We start from the raw sequence: 19,857 nt of genomic DNA, 5'->3' as shown, positions 1-19,857 counted from the left end.
TTTTTTTTTTCTCTCCAGATTTGCACTAATGATTATTTGCAGAACTAAGGTCTCACTGGCTAGTTTTCTGGCCCTGCATTTTTCATATTGATTGCAACATACTCATTTCAGCATTACAGAAGAAAAAGGGCAGTCAGATCTCTGGAGAGGAGTTGTTGAGAGTTTGAATGCTGGCAAAGTGCCCAAAACAAATGATGAATTACAGCTACGATAAGTGAATACTTGGGTGTGTTGGGAAGCCATACAATACTCTCCCAGTTTCCTCTATTGCGTGCTCATCTTTGGGCTCATCCTCAGGCTGATGGAACATTTTTAATGTACACTTGGAGGAGGAAGGAATGGCCTTTGTCAGCATTACTGGTCAGCCACAGACACTCAGCGCACTTCTGACAAAAATAAGGCAAAACAGACCCTTCAGTGCCACTTTCCCTTAATACTAGGACAGAATACTTGTAATAACTTCCTGTAAAGTTATCAGTACACCATTACTGATAATGGGAGTTTTGAAATGGGAGTTCTGATTGCAAGAGAAACAACCTCTGGCTAGAATTGAACTGGTTACTGAATAAATGCACTTGCTTCTTGTGTATATGCACACTTCTCCATTCCTCTACTTCAACATRGTGCTCTCGGAATATGTCTGATTGTAATCTTACAGGCTAAATAGAYGCCACTTGAAAAGTTTGCATTTCAGTTTGAGTGTAGTCTGTGAGTTTGGTTTTTTCCCTGAAGCTGGGCTGCAGTAAGGGGAGGAWATCAGAATAAAATACATATGACAGCTTTAATGGAATGGCAACTGCAGTGGGTGCCCTTTGATTATTGCAGTACCACAGTACTGTGAAGATAAAATGCAGATGCTGCCTATTGTTTAAGTTTAYAATTTAGGATTAATATATACAATTTAATGCAACACTCATATATGACACASAGAACACAAGAGAAGTGTATGACACACAGAGTAAGCCCTAGAAAAAARTYCATGCATTTGATACATAAACTYCTCAGTTTTGCCCATAYAGCCAMATGGGTTAGCCAAACACTGTGTTTTCTAAAGCAGATGTGGGTACACACTCTAAATTCTGCCTCATATGTTGTCYTCCTTCACCAGTTCATGATTCAGTRATGTGCCTGTGACTTATCTTTCCTAAGACCTGTGATATACAGTAAAATAGGGGGAACTTACATTTTCACTGTCTTGTGCGACCCTCCTCAGTACACAGCTGAATCACACAATCTGAAAAGTGCTTTCCTGTGCCTCTGAAATGTGACAAAGAGTGTGGAATGTTTTCATCAACTCACCTGTCTCAGCRTTGCACGTTTTCAACCACCAGGCTTTTTCAGGAAAAATGGGAAAAGGTTTTCAAACGTTCGCATGGGGAGTGCACATACAGAACAGGTGGATGAAGAAATGTCTCACCTYCTTCCTCCAAAACATAAAATAGAATTGCAGTTTTAAATTTAAAAAAACAAACTTGAATCTAACTCTTAAACCTTACATGAACCATAAAAGTAAATTGTTGAATCTAGAGCATTTTATTTAGCATGGTTGTGATTAAATGTCCTTACATGAAAGAAGCGAATCTTTCCTCTCCAATACTTGATGTTCTCTTTGCCACCACACTATGCATAATTCTAAAACCATACAAATAGAGTAAAAAAATACTAGATAATGTAGCATGCTGAGTTGTTTTAAAATTTAGAGGCTTTCTGAGAGATGAAAGAAGCATTTTGCTATCACTGTTTGAACAAGAGAATTTTGTATGCTGCAAGCTATTTACACTGTTCTCCTACAAGGAAGACTTTGAAGATGAAGCATTATATATGGATATTGCTTGTGTGTTCATATAGCTTTCTGTCTTGCAGGACTGAAACAAGACATGAGTTACAAGTTACCCAAATGACAGAGGTGAAGGAACAAGAGAGGAGAAAGAAGGAAAACAACTATTTTCCACTTCTATGTTATTACATGTCATACAACAGCTTTTATGTTTTTCTCTTATACTCCTGCCTCACTTGATCCAGCTCTTCATTATTCTTCTGACAAAAAAAGAGGGTTTGGGTTTTGCAGATGTGGACTGTGTGTGGTGTCTCTTTAGAAGTGGCTAACATGAAACACTCACTCTTTGCAAAAACTAGAATGGTATATTTGCCGCAGGAGATGTTGGAGGAATTGATATGATGTAATTTTTGTAGCATGCCTGTGGCTTTTTAAAATATTTGGTGTTCATTTAACCATTGATTTGCTTTYGTAGTTAATCACAACTTAAACCATATTGGTTTGTATTGTGGAATAAACCGCAGCTTTTCAAAAATACAATTGTTAAGAGCACTATAGAATCGCTTCAAGGAGGCAAAAAAGTGAATATTAACTAAAAAGGATTCCATATGCCAAACAATAAAATGAGTCCATGACCCAAAAGCAGTAGGTTTCCAAAGCAATAAAACAATATTGCACATTGCTGAAGAAGTGACATAGCAAGACAATGCATTTATAGCAAGAACGRTGAAAGGAATATGTACGGTCATAAAGTCACATCCATCTTTGTAAAATGTTACTAAACCAGTAATAGGAACAGCTTTCAAGTTGTCATGTCCGCAGGGAAGAACATCAGCCGTAGCTGCAGCCAAGAAAGCCCAGACTGTCACGTGCTGCAATGGTGAAACTCCTGAATGTCGTCCAGTGTGTTTAAAAGGCATGTGTGCACACAAAATCCAGCAGAGAACTCCATGTGACTGCAGCAGGGGACACAAAGACGTGCATATGGCTGTGCCTGCTCTGCCACCTGTGCACAGATGTGCCCCAGAACCTCTGATTCAGCAGGCTCCAAGGCATGACCTCCTGTGCTACCTGCTTTTCTTTTGGCCTTTGCTCTCTTTTTCTTCCAAGGAACCAGTTATGGGTCCCCTGGCCTTGTTTAGGACTAAGACCTGATTTTAATCTTTCTCAAGGGCTAACCTGAGCTTACCATGGTCAGAAAAACTTTGTGAAGATTTCCTGCCTCAGAAAAGAGGGATCTCCTCCCTCTTTTCTCTGCTTCTTTTGTTGTTTTGCCTAATTCAGTAACTTAATATAGTGATTTAATTTCTGTGTTGCTTATGAAGAGTRGAGAAGGCCAATCTGACACAGCTTTCTTCTTAGCCACCTTTTCTTCTATACTAATTAAAAAAACCCCTTATTCAAGCATGTATTCAAACCTAGTGGCCATCTGGAAGCACAAAGCTTTGTTTTGGTATATCTCCTGCTCTTTAAAATAAAGTCTTTTTTTTTGTCTCATTCACCTCTTCTTAAAGTTAATCATAATTTTATCATTTTAGTCTTGTTTCAGTCTATTGTTTCTTGGAAGGTCTGTAGGATTCAGCATCTTCTTTCTAAATGGCTGTTCATAAAGAAGAAACTAAATTGAATATGGACTTCTATTTCTGCTAAAAAGAGCATGACCATAGTCTACTCCCTCAGTATCTTCAGAAGAGTAGTATGTGGTCTGGAGTCACTRAGAAAAATACTGTTATTTTCCTGCTGAGAGAAGCATAAGCTTTTCCTTCACACTGAGGCTTTAAAACTCCACAGCAGTGGCAGGGAATCCCAAGAGCAGGAGTCAACTTTAAAGCTCTGGACTATTAATTTCGTTTGAAATCTGATTTGGTTTCAAGGCAGCAGCAAGAAAGTTCACAGAGTCTTATTCACATCTCAAAATGTCACCTCAGATGGAGGGCACCAGGAGGCTTGCATGGCTGAAAGTCTCAGAGGGAGCTGCCAAGGAACTGCCATGTCATCTTGGCCTTGGCTTGGCCTCTCCCTGACTGCACGATTTCATTTTGGTTATTTTTATCAGGGCATGTGGAATTTCCAAATCAAAACAAATGAAAAATACACACCACTGTATTATTACTATCTACTTACTYTTCACAATTTTTCTCCCACATAATTTCTAATAGGATGCTGATGAGCAGATTTTCTKCTCTTCCAGGCATTTGCTAAAACAATTCTGAATATCTCTAAGTGCACCAGTTAGGTAAAAGGAGAGAATTATTTGCTGTGGCAGGTGTACCACAGGATATGAAGTGTGTACTGTGGACAAATCACAGGTAGTGTGCCGGCTGGTAAACAAGCAATTGTCAAATTGCTGGCTACACCCCTGTCTGCAGTGAGAACAGCAGGTAAGGAAGGATCGTCTTCTCGCCATGCGTGATGACAGGGCTAATAGAAMAGAAATAAAGTGAAGGAGCAAAACCACTTCAGATGTCTCTGTATGAATAGCAAAAGGAACAAGCTTCTATTGTCAGAACTTAAGTCAGAGACGTCTGTGCTTGGGCTGCTTTTCCTGCTTGCACTGAATGTCACAATACAAAATGCAGCATAACTCTGATTGCCCAGCACTGTTCGTGTTCTCTCTATGGGAACTAAGCAGGGATTTTTCTTTGAATACATCATTTACAGCTTGCTACAGCAATTCTGCAAAGTCAATACATATCCTTAGCACAAAGCAGAGAATGAAGGGCATTATGGAGAAAGAGAGAAAGATACTACATTGACAGAGAAAGATGAATTCCACTGCACAAGCACATCACAGGTTCCATTCATAGGAATAAAAYTACTCTTTTTTCAAACAAAGTATTTTTCAAAATACATTTAATATGGTTATATTTAAAAAGATCTTGTGTGCAGCTTATATGTCATTACCGACAAATTCTCTGGCACTGAATTATCATATGATTATCTATTGTGCAAAAGAGATCTATTTATTGATTCAAGTCAGATGTATTTGCAAGGCAAGGTTTGTAGACACARGTAATATTTTTTATTAGACCAACTGATTAGACTGAAAAGATGGATCAGGAACACAAGCCCTGAGAAAAAAAAGAGTCTGTTTTTTCCCCCTAGGTGCTCAAGCTGGTTTCATAAAAGATGTTATTTCTCCTCGCAAACTTAGCTTCTGTTACAAATTTAGATCACCATGACTGTTACAATGCTGCTGCTTATGTAATTATTAAATACCTTTCTGAGAACCTGGTTACTCCTCTGCATTATTAATAGTGTCTGACGTGTTTTCACCACCATACAGGGAATACATTTAGACAAAATCTTCTCCTGACCACCTGAAATAATCAAATTGGAGGCTACAGGTGTTGAGGAAGTGTATGGAAAGCAATTTTCAGCCACAGGGTGGCTGTGCTAGAGCTAGAAAGCAGGCTGCCCTCAGGTCTGCAGTAGGTATACTCTGTCACTCCTGTGTCTCACTTCCACAGGTAACAAAAAGAATTAGGAGGTGATCTGTCACCTTTGTATTTCCTTGAGATCATGGGTTTTGCTGGGAATGGCTTGGAGCCTTCTGAATGGACTTTAGGACTTAACGGAATAAACGAAAGATACGATGAAAGGAAATGTTTAGGATTTTCAGAGCTTCAGAAATGCACCAGAGCCAGCCAGTTTTCTCTGGGAAGGGAACAGAGCATGGGAGATTGCTGGGGGACAAAAATGGGTGTGTTGGACTTGTTTGCAGAAATGCCTCTGGGTGCTTTGAAGATCACTCCCTGACCTCTTGCAAGCAGTGTGGTGGGAAAAATGCAGAGCTGTCAGCTGCATCAATTAAGAGAAGTTTGAGTCTCATTTCACCTCTTTACAATCCGCACTGACAGGCAAAAATTGAACACATCCCTAACTCTAGAGGAGAGGAATCTGTTTTGTAGTGTGCTGCAGGCATGATCTAGACAAATTGCACCTATATTTTATTTGAACCCATCACAATACAACATAACAAGGCTTTTCAATTACCTCAACAAGCTACCAATACAACTTTATCATTTCAGTTTTTCATCTGTTTTCTCCAGCTCGGCATTTCTTCTATATATCACCGTAAATCTCATCAGTTCCAGCCCAGTTTAGGCTAATAAATTTGAGTTACCAGCTCAAGCCTAATGAAAAGGGGAAGCTTGCAGTGAAGAAAGACAAAGGCTCGGGTTGCTGCCTTGGACCTGGAGCTCAGCCCTCTGCACAGGGCAGGGGATGGGCTCATCCATCCCCATCAGCTCAGGGATGGGTTCGGCACAGGGAGAGGCAGAGCTGCCAAGTCCCGTTGCAGTCAGCAGAGCTGCAGGGTTGGGCTGCCCCCAGGAACAGACCTGTTTACCCCTCTAAAGCAAAATTTCGGCAATGGTTTGAAGCACACCATGGCTGAGCATGGAGTGAGCTGGCGTATGTAGAGCCCAAACACAGACCGGGGCTGTGATTCAGGACTGGGACAATGTATTTCACCACAGTAAATTTGTGGTCTTGTGCCATGCTATTCCTGTCTTCAAGGAGGAGGACAAGTTAAGCAGGAGAATACTGATTAGCATATTAGCTGGAAATGCACTGAGGTACCAACAGACAGAGCGAGAAAAAGCTAATTTTGTACCATAATTACGTTTGCTTCTAAAGAACGCGGATAAAGCTTAAGGTTTTCAGAGATTTTATGGATACACAGAAAAGGCAAACAAGCAAAAATAATAGTGCAAATCAGCAGACTTATATGTTTATTAACTCTGACTAAAGTTTGCCATCTGCAACTGAACAYTTTACTAAATAAATCCCACAAAATACAGATTATTTTAGCGAAGAATCTTCATGGCACTGCTTTTTAAGTTCTGGCGCTGAAATAGCTCCACTGTAAATTAATATTTACAACAAAAGTACGCTCATAAAAGTTCCAAAGCATTTTCTCGTGACAGTCTGTTCAACTATTTAGTGATTCAAAAGCAAACTCTCCAAGAAAATCTCCATATCAGTGCAGTACATAAAATATAGAAATATATGAAAAATGACAAAAGCAGTATTTTACTGTTGAGGTGACTCTAACTTGATTGCTAAGCTGGTTGAAGTAGTTTTTCATAAATGAAATATGTCCTCAGTTTTCCTAGAATAGATAATATAAGAGCAAAGTCAACAAAATGTCTCTTCTTTATTTTCCTTTGAAGACATTATTTTTCTCTGGAATATAGTAAAAATCAGCGTTCAGTGCACGTTAGCTAATTCTGAGGCACATGTTCGMAAGCAGACACAGGAGAGGCTAATTTACATGCTTAAAGGCAACTGAAACTTTGCTTTGCATATGTAAATACACCTGCCCAGGGTAGGCACTGGGCTTTCCCGTGTACCTCCCGTGTGTGAGCTGGGGCTGCGTGCATCAAAAAAACAAAGTCTGATCTGCTACTGCTGCCACTGCAGCTGTCATCACAGCACAATTCAGGCAGAAAACCTCAAGACACCTATCAGACCAAATCCTGTGGACCTTACTCAAGCAAAAAATCTTGTTGATGTCAACAAACATTTTCCCCAAAGAACCTGTACACAATTGAGCCCTTTTTGTACATGCATATTTTAGTATCATTGAATATCTGCGTGAAAAACAAAGTAGGTTTGTTCTTTAACTCAGGAATCAAGACATCGRGGAATGAAAAATAAAAAACACCCTCCTTTAAATCCAGACAGGGACTAGTTTTATAATTTCAGGATGTGTTAGAAGGCTCTGAGTTTTCCAGATGAGTATAGGGAAGTGTTTGAAGAGCAAGTTCCTTTAAAGATGAGTCTCAATGGTCACACACAGGAGTATTAAACCACACAATATTTTTTTTTTCCTTTCAAGCAATATTTTTAATATGAGAGGCATGCATTTAATATCCCAAGGGTTCAAAATAGTAACTGTTGGTCAGTAAATCTGCACCATGTGAGCTCTTTTAAGGACCCTGTCCAGACCAGGCTCTGTTCTGCCAAAAACCTTATGCCCTTAGGSCGTAATTCTAGCCATGGTCTGTTTGCTGGGAACAACTTCAGTTTACACATCGGGCTACSTCCCTACCAGGGACTCCAAGTTTAAGGTTTTAAGGCAAACAAACCATGATAAACTGACAATACCACAGAGGGTTTCATCCTCAATAGCCCCTTTGGGCCCAAGAGCTGAAGAGAAAATCTCAGTCACCRTCTGCAGAGGAAGGATACCTGCTAGAGATAAATTTAAGAGGAACAAAGAGAACATTTTCAGGAAGCACCTTACTGGTTGTCATAGTCAGAGCCCAGCTGAAAAATAATAAAAATGAAAGAGTTTCTAGAGAGCTCAACCTGCTTTCAAATTCAGCAGACATTTTTAGCAACAGAAGACAGGTCTGGACATTTTCAAATGGTTTCAGAAATGCCGAAACAGTCCCCAGTCCAAAACAGCACTGCACATTTGAAGGTAGGATTTRTGTTTGCTTGAAAATGAAAGACTGTTGGGAAAGAAAATTAAAACAYAAGAAATTTCCCATCAACTTATAAATGAAATAAGGTATTTATTTTTAAAGTATYTGTGGAAGAGATATCACTCTACTAAACTCTACCATCTATTAATTTATCGTAATGTAAATTGTTTAATTAATATTTAATGATACAGCACTTTCCACAGGAACTGATTTTGAAGTACACTTCTTTAGAAGAGGGATATGTTACCCTGGTAAATACATTTATGGGAGATGGGGCAAATGTGTGGTTCGTGTAAATCCTTTTAGCTCCAACAAAATCAAGAGAATGATGTTGATTTCCACAAGTTTACTATCTGCAAATGATATTTCAAATAACATACGACAGTAGTGGTTATCCCACATATCTGGGTATATATGTCCAGGTAGCTATTTTGGTTTTCCCAAAGCACAAACTGGCTTTGTGGATCCATTGAATTGCATTGCTTGAGACGAGTGCTTTTAAACCAATCTTTTTGCTGTACTACTTCTCAATRCTTTGTACTCTGAAGTCAAACCTCACTAGTCTACTGGCTGCTAAGTCAGGTAGCAACAATCATGCTAGAGAAAATGTAAGAAAATGCAGAACACTCAACTAACTTAGTAAAGAAGCAAAGCTCCAGCTGCTAAACTGCCTGTTGACATAACAAAAACAAATTCAAAGTTATTCAAAGGCTTTGTACCAAGACGTATATCCTCCACTTGTACAGCCCTGTAAGCATTGAGTGTATCACAGAAAGTAAATTAAAGATCTGAACAGCATTTACAGCTTTTCTTGCTTGATTTAGTGTTTTTCCTTCTTTCAAATGATTTTCCAAGTGTCTTTCTTCCACAGAACAAGAAAACAGAATAAAAGACATTTTCACTTCCAAAGCTCTCTGAAAAGTGGGGTTTCAGATACAATTTTCCAAGTGCTTTGGAAGCTGTGTCAGTCATAGGGCTATTCTTGGCACAGCCACTAGCAATTCAAGAGCAAAGCAGAATCAATTCTGGAGCAAGAAGACAACCAAGTCAAATGCTAACTGGGTGGAATCATCTGTAGGGAAGAATTAATAARTCAAACTATCAGAGTTCTTGGTACAGAACTGTTGGAGAGATACAAGTTGATGTAGGTGACAGGATTTTTCTTGAGCTACACCTTTAAATACCAGGAATTTCTTAATTTTTGCATTGCTGTCTTTCATATGTTTGCTTTTGGAAATGTATGGTTGTTGTTTTCAGCCATAGTAAATTTGCTTCTCCTACAGCTTTAGCTCAAGCCTCACCTATACTGGTTCTATTGCAATTAAACAAAACGCTGAGGTTCAACATCAGCGTAACTTTTCTGAATCAGTTACCTACATGCAAATTTATAATTTGCTTTCAATTCCTTCCCTGGTTCCATCACATGGTACATGTACTCCAGGCAATTTAAGCTAACTCAGGCAGTTTGTCTCTTGCAATGCAGGCCCCATTTCCTTCAGTGACAATTTATGTTAATGATAATCAGATGCTTTTTTAATTAACAATGACCTACAAGCATCCTAATATATTTCGCTCTCTCCCTGATGGTATTTTTTTTACAGGACCATGTCACTCCATTTCATTTGAAACTTGGGGGCTCCTATATCTRTTCAGACAGCACAGGTCCCACAGCCCCTTAACTTTTGCTTTCACAGCGTTTATGTTCATATGTCCCTGTCAATGTGTGTAGCTCTAAAAAGAGAAGCACGGTGGGGGGCTGAGGGGGAGCTGTGTTTTTCCAGGAGTGCAGAACTGATCTTTGCATGTACAACAGCTCTGCAATTGCCCAGATTAGCTGGACTTTCTTCACACACCTGAAGCTGCTCCACATTATATGAACAGAAGTAGGGCTGCCTTGGACACACTACCAGAATGGCAAGATATTATGCTGTCAGGAATAGTCATGGTGTGCAAGACAGCCAGCAATAACAGGCAGCAGAGACATTAGACATATATATATACMCACAAAAGACTGCAGTGTAAGATGGAATTCCTTTTATTCCATGTCATTTGTATATCTAAGAAAACATACTAATTATAAATTCTTTCAGTGCAGAAGGCTGCAGATCCTGATCCCGTCTCCTTCACAGAAAAACAAAAACAAAAAGCCAAACCAACASCCAGGTTTGTAGTTCTGAATTGCTCAGAACTGGTACAGATCCTTTTCCAGACCCTTTTTTTCCCGGCACTTGTCAGGGCTGTTGCTGCCTAAGAGATAGCTCAGGCAACTGTCTTAAGACAAAAGACGTCAGAGGACAGCAAAAAATGTGCCCACATCTCAGCTGTCCCRTATCACACCCTCGCATGTTAAYACAAATCTGCTTTGCCTTTGACTGTTGCCAACAGTGCAGGACTGTGACCAGGGATGGCTGAGGCACCGAGATGTTGGGGTCCCTGCCTTCCCTGTCACAAACTCATCAGCCTCCCAYGGAGAGCAGGACACACATCTGACTCCTGCAGTGGGGCGTGGATGTCTGCTGCAGGCAAGAACTATCTAGAAGGCTGCTGGCACCTTTTTGTGCAGTCTGATGGTAACCTGATCACATGGCCAGGAGAACGGTTCTGGATTCTCTTCAAAGCAGCTTTTCCAGTCAATGCTCTTCCCAAGCCATGGCTGTGTGGATGCAGGAGTTTTCCTTCAGCAGGACTGGAYAGGATGTGAGCTCATTCATGTCCTAATACACTTCAACAGCAGAAAGTGAGACAGAATAGGATGCCATAAAATGTTGACAACTCCATATTTTGGAGAGGTAATTTTATTCCCAGACCCATGTATCCTTACTCTAGCTTGTAGATCCTCACTAYTGGGTTTAGGATTTTGGATTACTCTTTTGATAAGTGAGGATCTTTCAATATGACTACTGTAAATTAATCTCCAGTAATGAAGGTTGTAGTTGATGTCATACAATCCTCACCATGTCCCTATAAGAGAAAGAYTTACCTTGGCAAAGAGATTTTGGACTACTTCTAGACAGCAATCAGGCCCTTGAGGCAGCAGGAGAATGACTTTTATGGCTGAAGCTGATGCACAGTTTTAGGTACAGGGAAATTTTAAACTCTGTTGGGAACTGTTAAGTGCCTAATCTGGATCACAGGAACCAAAGACACACTCGGGATAAAGGATCAGCATTTCCTTGAAATCTGAGGCTGATACTCAGCGTGTGAAGGAAGAACGTGTGCGTCGTGGGGGCGTGTGGGTGCTGTTTTGTAACCATTGGCTCCAGCTGATCATCCAAGCTTAGATGATGATTCAGATAGCACCCCAAGGTTTTATCCCTCTTTGACAAATTCAGCAGTATCCTTCACACGCTAGTGGTGTACATTATGCTGTTTTTCCTTTTAATTTGCCGTGGTGATCATGGAGGAATTTGCATAATTTGTGAATTTGCAAATAAAAGTCTTCTTTTTTTTTTTTTTTTTTTTTTTTTTTTCCTAAAGGAAAGGTACACAGCACAGACTTAATATACCAGCCTGACAATAATTTTATATGAAGCATATCAGAAACTCAGATTATCAACAATTGGCTGTAACTGAAAGAGAATTACTGCAGCTAATTCCTGGCACTAGGACTCAGGAGGAGGTATTAAGAATCAGAGAAGGAGCAAWCAGAGAACCATAATGACTGAAGATTAAGGACTTCATACTGTCAAAAGACTGCACTAGCTGATGTGTTATCATTTATTTGTAATGTTTGGACTCCTATGTGATGAGTAGACCACAGATTTTTATTTTATCTTAAATTCTTCCAAGAAATACTTTGCATTTTGTCAAATCARAATAAATTACAGTTTTAATTTGTTTTCTGCCAGATCAGTTATCCAAAACATATATAAAATAAAGCTATTCCTAAAGAAAGGAACTGGTGGGAACCTGCTGGGAATTTCAGTAGTTCTTTCTTGATGTCACTTTTGCCTGCCAGTGTGCAGCATAGGGGTTGCTGATGGGAAAGGAGTGGAAGGAGATTATGGACAGGAGTTCTTGGAAATGAAAAAGGAAATTCAGCAAACTGCACTTGGACTGAGACATGTCAGCCCATTGGCTCGTAACAGATGTACCTGTTTTCTGTAGCACATTGGCCCCCTCTATTTGCTGCATTTAGCCCTACTGGAGGCAAACAGAGAGGAAGACATGGGGATGAAGGCTGCCAGACACCTATTTTTGTCTTTGTATTTTTTTCTGCATTGGGCAACACTGAGAGGCACACAYGGGCCTGGAATATGTACACACTGAAATGTATTCTCTAAATGTTCCTCCAGCTCATCTTTCATCCTACACAATGTTCAGACTTTTGCTTCAGCTCCATTAACAGCCAAACACCTGTTTTGGCTGACACAAGTGTTTGAGTTCTGTTTTGACAAAAGGTGCCAGACTGAATGTACTGATAAAAATGTCCTTCATGCACGTACACTCCTGCAGTTGCAAACAGATCTGGTGCAGGCATCAAAACCACGTTTCAGTTCATGAGAACCACTCTGGAAGAAGAGGTGTGTTTATTCACTCCTCATGTTCTTTATACCTCAAATAATTCAGGACTTACACTGGCTATGGGTTTATATGATTTCCTGAACACCAGCATTTCACTGAGSTGAGCTATCAGTTCATGGTCATCAGGAGCCCAGGACATTGGCAGCTGGGTTTTTTGTTGCAATAATAAAGATTATTAAGGATATTAAAAGACACAGGTGAAATCCAGGTGGCTGGGCAGGTAAATATTCTACATTATTGTGAAGACATATGAATATGATGAAAATTTATACAATTAACTTGATACAGCAAAGTGAAAATAAGATTCTGACTTTCTGCCCTCCTTCCTTCATCCTTCCTTCCACCCTTAAGTAGCCAGTAGGCAAAGGGGCTTGTACCATTTATGACCTTGCCTTCCATAAAAAACCCGAAACATCCAAATTTTTTCATTCCTGTTGCCTTTGGAACTAAAATACTTTTTTCCCCTTCTTCATGACAAACAAAAATAAATCACACCAGTATGTATGACAACCTTTTTCCTTCTGCACTTGCAAAATATTTTGCAAACTAGAGCTTCTAGGAAGTGTATCTGTCTGTCCCTTTTATTTAAAAGAATAAGCAGCACACGGCTGCATTCTTTTGTAGAGATCAATTTGCAGGTAGATGTTGATTTGTAGGATTTTCCTTTTGCTTTTTTCTTTTTGCACAGCTGAAAATGTAGTTTTGAACAATTTTATTTGGTATTTGGGTTGCTCTATTRTCTTTTGGTTTTGTTTTTTTTCTCTATTTAAATCTTGCAGGCACTACACAATGCTTTCTTCCCTAGCACCCTTACAAGGATGTATTTTCCTGTTTACAAATAACACATGGGCTCATAAGGCTGAGAAAACTGTAAAGAKAAAGTAACATGCAAAAGGCAGGAAAAAAAGGTATTATTATACCTTTCTTAATGATCAGTGGATCTTACTCCCAGAGTAATTTTATCTGTAATCCTCTGCCTCCATGCGCTGATGAGAGCATACAGAAGACAAGGGTAATTTATTGTGTACCAATTCCCATGCAGTAAACATTATTCATGGTTTGGTGGCACACTCCTCCCTTGGGAAATATTATCTAGTTTTGCTTTGAGGCTCCTGCAATTAACACATCTCTGATGATTTCTGGGGTTTTTCTGCACGGATAGGCAGGAGGAGCATCATAAGAATTCACAAAGGCCTGCTCTCATCCTCTGCATTTGCAGTGGGTCTCACTAGGAGGACAAATTAAGTCATCCTTAACTGAGAAGTTGTCCTTGGTCATTGTAGACTGGACAGTGCTCCCAGCTGTTCAGTCTTTCCATGGGAAACAGACATCCTGCCAGGGATATTTGAGAACAGAAGTTTTCTCTTGCTCTCAGTTCAGCTCAGCTCCCCATCCAATTCTGCTTTTGTTTGTAGCTATGGTGGCTGCCACAACATCATCAGGAGGAATTGATATAGAGAAGACACATTCTCTTCTGTGTTCTCTAATCCCTGAATAGGAATGAGCAAAATATTTCTCAGCTCCTGAAGTTTCTCCTCATTTTTAGTTCTGGGTAAATACACTGAGGTACGGCTCTCTACATGTTCTTTCACACACCCGAAAAAACACAGGATCAGAAACAGGATTCCTGGCCACCACATCACATTTATACCTGGCATCCTSAAGATCACAGGCCTAGGAGCAAGCAAGACACCCATAAATGTACTTCAAATTTTGAAGGCCCTATGAGTCAAACAGTTACCCTTAGATGAACATCTGTGACTTTAAAAGCAGTGCCCATCTCCATTTTTACTGTGAATTTCCCCCCCCTCCTCTGGTTCCCTTGTTCTGTTACCTCCACAGAATGACCCTTCTATAACCTCTCCCCAGCTCTCCTGTCTGTGATGGTTTAAATTTCTTTCATCCCAAACATCCCAGATTGTAAAGCCCACAGAGTTGCAGGAAGGCCCCTCTGTGTCGAGGCCAGCTCAGGTATCTTGAGCAACGTGGGAGGGTGTCCCTGCCCATGGCAGGAGGGTTGGGTTGTATGACCTTTAAGGTCCCTTCCAACCCAGCTCATTCTATCACTCTGTGTTTTGCCCAGTTACCTTTATCAGGCTTGTGAAGGTGAAGAACACAAGAACTTCCATTCTTTGCACAGAATTCAGAGAATACTGAGGTGTGTGGGGTGTGAAAGTGCTTCTCTGMATAGTCTGGGCATATGAAAGACTGAGCTGCCTCGCTGGTTCAGCTCTCCCAGGGACCTATGGAAGAGCACCGTGCTCTGTTTCCTCTCATGGAAACTCCCCCATGAAAATGTGGGGAAATTGAGCTGAGGAGACAAGCAGGTGTTACAGTCAATTCTCATCGAAGTTGTTGAAGCTTTAGGTGCCTGTTTCTGAGGAGTGAAGCCCCTGACTGCCCCTGCAGTGAGCAGCAGGTGGTGGCACCTCTGTCCCCAAGGAGCTCATGGGCTCACACAGGGTGCCACATAGCTGTCTTGATGAACATTTCTGAGGTTGCAACAACACTCAAGTGCTTCATGTTCATTTTTTTGGGGGGCAATTCCTTCAAAGATTATATAARAATATGAAAAGGAGCATCCAAATCAGAATGTTTACTATGTTTCAAGATGCCAGGTTTTCATATTATTGTTATCAGTATTCACAAACATTTCTGCAATTATGTTGATACTGTCCACATCCAGATTGTTTTGAAACAAAGTACCAGAAAATTAAATGCCAGAATTTACATCACTCCAGAGCATTTATCGTGCTACATTATTACACCCTTCAGTTGCCAAATACATGCCACTTGTCTGAGACAGTTTGATGTGACCTGGAATGGCTTTGCATTAATATCCTCTCAGGCTGGGTCTACATTAGCAAGTAGTGCTGCACAATGGGAAGGGATCTGCAGAGTGCAAAAGGTGATACAGAGGATCTGATGTGCACATTTTGGAAGTGTTTACTTTGGACTGGGTCTAGTCTAATCCTGTAAACTGAATGCCTGGTAGTGTTTGGAGCATATCAGTGTGCACCCAGAGTGTGTATTTATTTTTTTTTTTCATCCAGAAGTTAGCATGTTTTCAATGCAAATATGAAACAGAGCAGAGCAAAAGTGACAACTGAGAAATTTGCTCAAAAAACTTATTCCTCACCTGAACTGAAACTCTTATGTATAAGCACCTWAGAGACAAATTGTTTATCAATGTAAGGAATCAAAAGTAATCTGAAAGTCAGAGCATCCATACTAGGAGACTGTAGCTGATTAATTTTAACGCTGAAAACAAGTGACAAGGTCCCATGTGAATTTGACAGTGTAGGTCTCAGGCTGCTGTGCCCACACTTGGCTCTGGCATCCAGATGTGGTCAGACAGTGTGGATGGCAGGGAGATGGGGCCCATGCAGTGAAAGGCAGAACACACCTGCACCTCACAGCTTGTCTCAGAGAGGGCACATCTGGCCAAGGCCAAGGTGTTTTATGAKGAAGACAGAAATTGGGACAGAACACTGCGCGTGTCATCTTCATAGGCTCCTGTTAAGGACAGTCTGTGACCCTCTAAGTGTGATAAACTAAGGTAGACTTCTGAAGAGGTGAGAGCTGCCTGAAATATTCCAGCTTGTGGAACATTTGGATTTGGCTGACAGACTGCAAGGGGAAATAAAACTTGAAAAAAAAAAGTGGAACAGAAAGAGGAGAAAATAAAAATGCTCTTAGTCATTCCCTCGAGCACAAACAGACGTTCAAGCAATATTCTGAGTAAAGATGAGATTTAAAGCTCAGTGTATGGGACAGACATTGTAAAAATCATGGAGAAATTCTCACTTACATCTATTTCAAATGCTAGAGCCTTGTTGTTGACTGGCATAAAACCTCATCAGCAGAGGATAACCAAAGCTTCTGGAGTCTCTGATATAAATAAACTTCAGTAGGTGTAAGAAAACATGCCACTATTACAGTAACTTTAGAACTGACACATTTGGTCAGATAATTTCTGAGGTGGAGACCACCAGAGCCAGCGATGATGCTGAGAGGATGACACGCTATCAGTATCTACAAGATCAGTAAAGTATTGGCAGGTTTGTTCTCCTGATTTTTCTTACGCAGTCAGTTTTGGTTTATGCTTCAATCTTTTTTTTTTTTTTTTTTTTTTTTTTTTTTTTTTTTTTTTTTTTTTTTTTTTTTTTTTTTTTTTTTTTTTTTTTTTTTTTTTGTCACATGTGCTTACTCTTTGACTGGGCATTTTCAGTCAGCAGAGTGAGCCATGTGCTGTGACCCATAAGCTATTAGGATTCACCTATCCCGAATCCAGCAGAAGACTTCCACCTATTTTTAACAGACACATTGTTATCCAAATGTTTACCCCTGGCTTGGATTTGTTGATTCAAATTTGTATTGAGATCTCAACAAAGAACCTTCTCTTGTGGATTCTCATATCCAGTTRTCCTGAGGGACTCTGTTGTTGCGTGAGTGTGAAGGACAACGTGAGGTCCTCATTCAGAGACACTGTGTCTGTCTCTTTATGTTGATTTCAGCAGCCTTTGGATCATAAACCAAACAATAAATTCCTGCAGCCTCTAGACTGTGTCAGGCACCTCATGAAGGCTTGATGCAGCCTCCCCAAACTGCATCCCACATCCTTTCTGGGGAGGCAGGCTCCTTTAGCCCATGCAATATRAAGATGCACCCATAAGGATGTGCCCACTCTCCCCTCCAGCAATGCTGATGACTTCAGCACCTTTTCCATCCATCTGCTAAGCAGAAGGCAAGCTAGAGCTGATTGTCTGAACATCCACACAACCTGCCCCTTGTGCCATTCCCACCAACAGGTGAAAATACAACCTAGTGGCACACGCTGCACTCAGCTGTGCTGGAGCTAACCCCAGATCAGCTCTTGCCTGTCATTGTGGCCACGTCAGGGGTGCATCAGCTGGGCTGAGAACAACATGTGACAGTACTTTGTGTAAATAAGAAAGCAGTTCCAGTGAYCTCAATGTACTGAAAAGGAGAGATTTCTAACAAACCACCATGCTGCCCGTGTTGCTGGAGGCKCAAACGCTTACCTCTTCATTTAAATGGCAGAACTTTCAATTATTCCCTCCCTATCTGAATCTAACAATGTTACGTTTATGTTGTACTCAATGAAAATGTCATATTCTCTGTTTCACTGAATTTGTACCTTTGTTAGAGCTCTTCCACATTATTAACTCACTTCACAAACATGGCWGTCTTAAACTTCCCCTTTTCATCACTGAACCTCAGAGCTGCTCCCTTATTTGTAAAAACCACGCAGTAAGTTATGTTAAACAAAAAAACAGAAACAAAAATCCCAGGCAAAACTGCTGATCGTCACCTTTGAGACCCCACAACAACTTTCYCATCTCTTTTTGTACCAGACAGTGACTTAAGGGCAAATTTGATGAAAACAGGTGAGAGACAGTGTCTAAAATGATATGACTTGTTATGTAGCACCTGCTTTAGTGAAGTCCTGCTCCTTGGCCTTTGCCATTTGCAATGCCTTTGTATTGTCTCAGTTGAGGTAACTTGTCCCCCTTTGTCTCCTGATTCTTGTTTGGTATCTCTAAAATCTGATATACAACTTTTTTTTTTCCATTTCAGCCCCCAAAACCCAGCCCAGAATCTCCTTATGAGAGTGTTTATTTGCAGATCTTCCTTCGCTTCTCCATTCCTGCACTCATCAGGGATCCTAACATCTGAGAGTTGCCAGAAATCCTTTCTCCATACTCTAGAATCCTCAGACTCCACCTCTCTGCAGAGATGAAGGGGGCACTTTGGCTCACCACCTGCTGTCAGGGTGAGATATTTATTAGGTATTCAAGGCTTAAGGCTTGTGAGAGAGCTGAGTGCTGTGTCTGTGGGCAGAAMCAGGCAGCTCTGTGTAACTCCATCAGACCCCCGGTCCTTTGCAGAAGCTGTGTTTTGGGGGCTGAGCACACTGCCCAGCTTTTGTTCCGTCCCACCCAGAGGGCTCAGCATTGGAATGCCCGGCTCTAAATGTTTTTARCATCTTGCTCCACACACTTGCAGCTACCGCTGACACCAGGGCTCAGACAGAATTCAGGCTCACAGAGCTCCCTTCCACCCTCAATGTCACCAGCCCAGGGAGGCAGTAAACCTTGATAAATCCTTGATTCAGCTCTGACACGCGTGTCCTGGATGTCCCCCCATGTCAGGCTGTCGTGCTCACAGCCTGGCAGAGGACCCCTCAAGAAGGAGAGGGCTGACCTGAGGCAGCCYCAGCCTCTCTTCTCTCCGAGACTCTGAGAAGGTGACTCCTCTGTCTGGGTTGACAATTTCAGGCAATTGTAGATAACCACCACCTCTGGTGATACCATGGCAATTCACAGCCACTATTTACTGACAGGGGTAGGTACAGTCTCTTCTTGYGAAGTAGCAGTGGCCTTGGGGCCCCCGACTCTCATCAGTGCGGGGTTTGTTTTGCCTTTACTGTCACTCTGCATATATGTAATTTCCCAGAGTCTCTGGCATCTGTTCCTAACAGCCCAGGCACTCTTGTTTTTAGCAGAACAAAATGTTATGCCTACGGACTAGCCACTGTCAGAAGCGGTTACYTCCCGACCGTCTCTCTCCGTAATGCACCTGTGGATGCTGTTTGCACAGAACAGTCAAAAGCCATTTCACTTCCTCCTTGTTTTCCACAATTCCAGGCAATCTCGGGACTCCCATATTTTGCTTCTTCCTCTCAGCACAGCAATCAAATGTATTTTGATTGCCTTTTACTTCTGGAGGCACGGGGCTGTCAGAGCTCACTTAGCGCTCCGAGTGCTGCAGGAAGATTGGCTCCAGCCTTTGTTATTTAGGCTGCTCATTATAGCAGGAAGAGTTTATGCATTCCTGGCTCACACTTTACTGGATTCATCCTGCTTCCTCGAAACACCTTCAGGAGCAAACTTGCTTCTTCACACTTCTTGTTAGAGCTAATGGGGAAGGAGGGAGAAAGATCGGAGGTGTTCTCTGGAATTGCCTCTCCTTCATTCTCCCCTCTTCATTAGCTGTAGGAGGAGATAAGGAATGTAATGAAATAGGGCTCCTCCTAGAAGTGACTCAGAGGAGTGAAATGAAGGTGGGTCTCCATTTTGAGCTGTGAGCAATACA

Source organism: Malurus melanocephalus, unplaced genomic scaffold, assembly GCF_030028575.1.
Source record: "Malurus melanocephalus ecotype Western Australia unplaced genomic scaffold, MMel_1.1 scaffold_187, whole genome shotgun sequence".
NCBI classification, from domain to species: Eukaryota; Metazoa; Chordata; class Aves; order Passeriformes; family Maluridae; genus Malurus; species Malurus melanocephalus.
This window is presented reverse-complemented; position numbering follows the sequence as displayed.